This window comes from Silene latifolia, chromosome 9, assembly GCF_048544455.1.
Source record: "Silene latifolia isolate original U9 population chromosome 9, ASM4854445v1, whole genome shotgun sequence".
NCBI classification, from domain to species: domain Eukaryota; kingdom Viridiplantae; phylum Streptophyta; class Magnoliopsida; order Caryophyllales; family Caryophyllaceae; genus Silene; species Silene latifolia.
In genome coordinates this window covers 57,445,336-57,451,704 of record NC_133534.1, presented here as the reverse complement: position 1 = coordinate 57,451,704, position 6,369 = coordinate 57,445,336, and positions in this window count along the sequence as shown.

Sequence of the window (6,369 nt, the reverse complement as noted above, 5' to 3'; positions counted from 1 at the left end):
AGAGAGAAAGAGCTAGGACTTTTGGTTCACCACGGTCTACAACGGCCTAAAATAGGGTCAAAGATCAGCATAAATACGGTCTGAAGGGTAGTGAAAAGGTCATTCTGGTCCGCTATTCGCCTTAGAATACTACTAATTTGCTTTCGCTCTATTTAAGGCACTCTATTGTTCGTAGCAAGTCTTTAACCCTTCCAATCTCTCAATCCAGATCAAGGTTAAACAATATGGTCAATTAATCACATGCATTTAATTAATCAAACCGCAATTAAGTGCTACAATTAACAATTCAAACGCAGTAAATACGCTAGACCTAATAACCTAACAAAATACCGTCACACAACCGTGGTTCCCCTAAATCCCAGCATAGGAAAATTAGCTACGCATAATTAAGTTAAAGAAAATAACGATAATAAATATAACGATAGAATACATGACGGTAGGATATGAACAATAATTAAAACTAAAATATAAAACAATAAAAGATAAGGACAAGAATTAAAGTAAGAGAAATTAAAGTAGAACAAAGAGGAATTGATTACCGAATTAAAGAAGAAAAATTACAAGTCTAAGATCCGGAATTCTCGAATAAAAGCAACGTGTAACAGTGTTTTTAGCAAAAGTCAAGATAACCTAATGAAGTTCTGAGTTCCCCTTAAATAATAATAAGGGAAAATTATTAATCATGCAACTAATGGGCCGAAATAAAACTAAACGAACACAGCATGTTCTGAAAACCAGTCCATCGACCAAAATATCAGTCGATCGACTGAATACAAACTCAGCAATATATAGTCGATCAACTAAACAACATAGTCGATCGACTTTTTCTACAACACAACTTCCTCCGACGTACTTCATTGCATACTCACGCATCTCGAGGCAGTAACTTCCGAGCTTCAACTCTTCCAATATCCAAAATGCAACACTGGGGACAGGTTTTGGCTTAGTTTACACTCGTCTTTGGTCTAAACCTGCATAAAATGCAAAGTAATCCAAAGTAAACCATTCTTGGAGGGATAGTAGCTATTTGCTACGTAAAAAGCATAGAAATACGTGCTAAAATTGTAGTAAAAGTGCGTAAATAAAGTACGCATCAAACCTCCCCAAACCAAACCCTTGCTTGTCCCCAAGCAAGCAAAGACTAACACGCAACAAAGGAACTAATGGAGCGATGAAAAGACTCAGAGCTAACTATGCTTTTGTCATGCCCAAACCAATTTAATGCAACTTAGCCAAAACCAAAGTACGAAATCAATTGCAAACAAGTTAAACCAATGATAAAGCTACTGAACCGTCGACCTTGCAAGACTTGTATTTATCGGACTCTCACGGGTCTCTCATCACTCATTTAAAGCACAAGGTAAGTATATTATAAGATAGAAAGAAAAATAAGCCACTATAACATGAAACTGATCTCTACCAACCGTACATATGCATTCCAACCAAACAAGACCAAGACACATGCCGAGGACTTACATATAGTGTGAGGTGAGGTAATTGGGTAAAAAGGGGCAAAACAGATTTGGATAAGTGGAGGTAAAGCCAAGCTAGTACAACCGTAATCAAATAATACTCATTCCGCTTTGTATACCCAACTTAGAAAATAATAACAACCATGCCAATGCGGCATAAACTTACCCACACCATCAAAACACGACTCCCCATAATATATAAAGACCAACATGGGAGTAAAGACCGACACAATTACCTTCTATTTTTTTTTTTTTTGGTTTCAGCCTTTTTTTGAAGAACTTTTTTTTTCTTTTTTTTTCCATCTCATTCCAACCCTCTTCTCATTCTCAAATGCAATACCAAACTGACGAACAACGCATACCCACAATTAACAAATAAACTAGCTTGACTAAGGTAGGCTAATTTTAGGGTTGTAGTTAATAAATGGGTCAAAATAGGTCAATTTAACTAGTGAAGTTCAAGGGTAAAAAGGCGAGAAAAGGGGATTTGCCTCTCCACATGTGTCACTGCCACAACCCGAATGCATAGAGGTATTAAGAGACAAATGTCATGCTTATGCAATTTGATATTACATGCCTTATAAGGAGTACTACTCTCATCCTAGAATGAAACTGATCATGAATATCATCAGTTTATTAAGCTCTATACCTCAGAAATTTTGAGTAGGTTGCCGATATTATGTCAAGTCTATTCGTTCAGTAAATTTAATCAAAAACTCGTAGATTATGCAATGATTGTACAAGAATGGCACTGGCAATGTAAGGCTTGGACAAAAAAAAATTAAAATCATAGACGCGGTTTCATCATTGTTATCTAACCGTTCCGACTCGAACTAATATGCAAAAGAAAACATGTTTGTATTTTTTTACAGATTTTTCAATTTTTTTTGTTATTTTTTTTTTAAATGAAAGAACAATGCATACGGACATGCAAGAAATATGCAAACATAAATGCAATAAAAATGCAAATGGATGCAAACAGACAGATGCATACCCTCCCCAAACCAAATCAACAAGGCCCTCATTGTGATCAGCAAACCACCAGCAGCGTCAAAATATAAGGGAAGAGGGGTACGCAAGACGAGATGAAAATAAGTAAAGCAGAAAAGGAAGAGAAACTCACAAAATAGGGCGCGCAAAAGACCTCCCTAAACCAGCCAACAACAAGAGGAGGTTGTAGCCAGCAGTTACTAGTCGTCGCCTGCAAGGTAGTCAGCGTCGTCCTCCTCCCTCTCGCGGAAGCGCGAAGCAAGCCCAACACGATACCTCTCCTCCATCTCATTTGTGTCCTCCTCCTCTGTAGTAGCAGTGCCAGCAACGGGAGGGTACCCGTCCTCCGGCTAATGGTAGTAAGATGGATATGGCCACCCAGCTGGTGGCAACCATCCAAAACGGGCGTAGTCGTCGTACACAGGAAACCCGGCCAAAGCCGGGTTTTGCTCCATCCTAGCTGTACGACTGCACATATCATGTAAAAGGTAATCACGCCCTCCTGGTCCATGACCAGTAAGGGCTCAAAAGGAGGGGGACAAATAAAGTGAGCCGGGTATACCGGCTGAGGTTCAGTCCCCGTCTCAGTAGTAGAGGGTGCAATGCCTAGAGAAGCACGAGGGAAAACACGGGGACGCCAGAAGGCTGAAACACCTTCCTAGTGGACCGTGAAGGCTACCTAAAGCGAGAAATGGACTTCTCGGGCAACGAGTAAAGAAGATGGTAGACGGTAAAAGGAGGTCGGACTGCTCTATTTCTAACATGGGACATAGGGATAAGAGGCGGGAGTGTGTCACAAGCTAAAGGGACTGACAAGTACGTGGAGATCTTCCACGTACAATCATCAGTCAGCCAGTGTAGATGTTTCATGTATGACACGGTAAGTAGACACAAACTATCAATGTCTGGCTCCGCGTGTCCGATGGGCAGCATGCCCCGGGGGAAATCAGGAAAGAGACGGCGAAGTATATGTGTAACTAACCCCCCCCCCCCCCTCGCGCAGTGAATGGAGGACAAGGCTCTGGTTGCGACATTAGTAAATCGCTGAGCAACTAGATAAGCAATATTAAGAACATATTGAGTTCCACTATCAATGTTCAAATAACCAGCTAAAATGGACAACTCCTCAGCATTCACATTATTGGACTCTTTCCAAGCAAAAAGTGTACTGCCTATAAGGCGGAGACAGACACGAATAGGTGGATGGCGAACAAATTTACCCCGCTTCCTACCCTCAAAATGGTCAGCAATGGCGGCCCACATGGGCTCAACTAACTTTCGAGGGGCAGTGTATGGTCCCTCACTATGTATACCAAGGTGAGCGTCGAACTCAGCTAAAGTCGTACGAAAATCTCGATTAAACAGGCAAACGTGAACGCAATCAGAATTTGCGTCCTGGTCATAGTCCCCACCATAAATTTGAAAGCTACTAAAGAATTCAAGGGTGGGTGTCTGATAAGTGTATTCCCTCATACTGACCAAACTAGACATACCCGTTCCATTCAATATTTCAACAACGGGTTCATAAATACCCAAAGACATTAGACCGTCGCGGTCTAGAAAACGGGTTGGAACTAAAGGATGTTCCAAAAGAGCACTAAACCGGTTCCTTTGCGCTTCAGACGAGAAAATTACCTCGGGGTAATCGCGAAGGCCTTCAATAGGTGGAATAGGCGTATACGGGATAAGTGCAGTACCCATTTGAGCGTGTGACAGCTGGCTGCCGTGGCTGTTGCTCGACGTGTACGCCGCCGTCTCGCGTCGTGATGACTGTCCTGCAGTCCGTCTTCTCTTTCCTCCCATTCTTTAACTAGCACACAAATTAAACAAGAAATTACCTTTAATAACCAACAAAGAATCCCCCAAATCGACCAAAAACCTAACCCTAATTTTCGAAATTAACTAATTCGACATAAAAAGGGTAGATTAAGCATGATAGACACGATTTGGACACTAAAATCAGAAATCCTCAAATTTATAAACCCTAATTTTGAAAAAAAAGTTGATTGATAAAAGGGTATAAACATTGAAACAAAAGGGGAAAAGAGATTAGACAAGGAGAAACTTACTTGTGTGAAGTAGAAAGACGGAAATAAGGAGGAAATTGCACCAAAAAACAAGGAAGCAAAATGAAAAAGAGAGGACGAAGAAGACGGGATTGTCGTGGTCATTGCTTTGCTCTTCTCTCAATTTTTTTTTTCTTTTGTTTGGTTTAAATCAATGTGTATATATATATATAAAAGAGGCTTTTTTCAGGTAACAAGAGAGTCTCCAAGTTTTATAAAACACTAAATAAAAAAAAATATCTTTAGAATATATATTTTCTTATTGGGATAAAGTTTTTTTTAGTATATATATCTTCTTATTAAGATAAAGTTTTACTAATAATTATTTGTCAACAAGAATTGAGAAGTTAACAATGTTTCAATTTCCTCTATTTGAAAACACCTAGGATTTTTGTATTATTTAAACCTACATACAAACCTGGAAAACAAATTTCACAAATATACTAAATAATATATTTCAATTTGTAAATTGATATGTTTATGCATATCACGTTTTTGTTTTGTCTTTGGTAATATGGGTTAGTTTCTCATGTTGTTCTATTATACTCTATTGAGTTCTTAACCAAGTTAGTATTTTTGTAACAACTATTTTCCATGTTTTTCAGGTCGATAATGGAGTATATATTTATATTATTCATGCCATCAAAAATTTGACGTTACATTGTGATCTGTGACCATTCTTATAATGGTCTATTATTTTTATATTTATTATTGTTTGGTATTTATCACACAAGCTATGAAATTAATTGTATTATTTTTCTTTTTACAGGTTTGTTGATATCTATCGTGGGAAATTTCGTTTATTATACGATAAGGGAGTATATATTTATGTATTCATGCCATCAAAAATTTGACGTTACATTGCACCAAAAAACATTGACGGTATATTGTGATCTGCGACCATTCTTATAATGATCTATTTTTTTTAATATTTATTATTGTTTGGTATTTATCACACAAGCTATGAAATTGATCGTATTATATTTCTTTTTATAGGTTTGTTGATATCTATCGTGGGAAATAAAGTAAGGTAAGTTCTCAAGTATTTCAATACAAATTTTTCATTATAAAGTTTTATTTCTTTTAGTTTTCTTCATTCTAATGCAGGCTGAACCAAGGGTTTTTATTTGAGATTGGGAAGCAACTATACTTACACACGAGGAATATTGATTTATTTTCCAATAAGAAAAATCATACTCAGTATAATCATGTTTATTGACAAATTGGACTTGAACTCATTATATTAGCCAACATACTTTGTACTATATTATGTTATTGAAACCATAGGTTCTCTTTTATCAATTTCGGGACATAACACCTGATGAGTAACACCACTCAGATCAATTATGAAGTCAGTCTCGGATTCATTATTTCTTTGTTATCGTTGTTGGCAGCATTTATTTATCAATTATTATAGTAATGATATTTATCTATGTTCTTAGCGGTTTTTCAATGTTGTTTTGATTTAAGGTGTTTTTGCTCTTTTAGAATGTTATATTTGTTCGACAAATTTAGCACCCAAATTAGATGCTTTAATGTTAAAAACTCATGCCCATAAGTAGTCAACCTTTCTTATACGTGTTCTTTTATCCAGAATTCCACCATTATTAATTAATGGTAACTTTTGACGTCGAACTTCCGTATTCATGCAAGTACTCATGCCTACAAGTAAACCTAGCAAACGAGTTCAGTCGAGTCGGGCGCATGTCAGGTCAAGTTGGATCAGGACATTTAGAATTTTTAAGAGTTTGGATCAGGTGAGATGCAGTCAAGTGTGTTGTTATCGAGTTATTTAGGATGGTCATGTCAAGCCTATGCTAAAATCATTAGCCTTACACAAT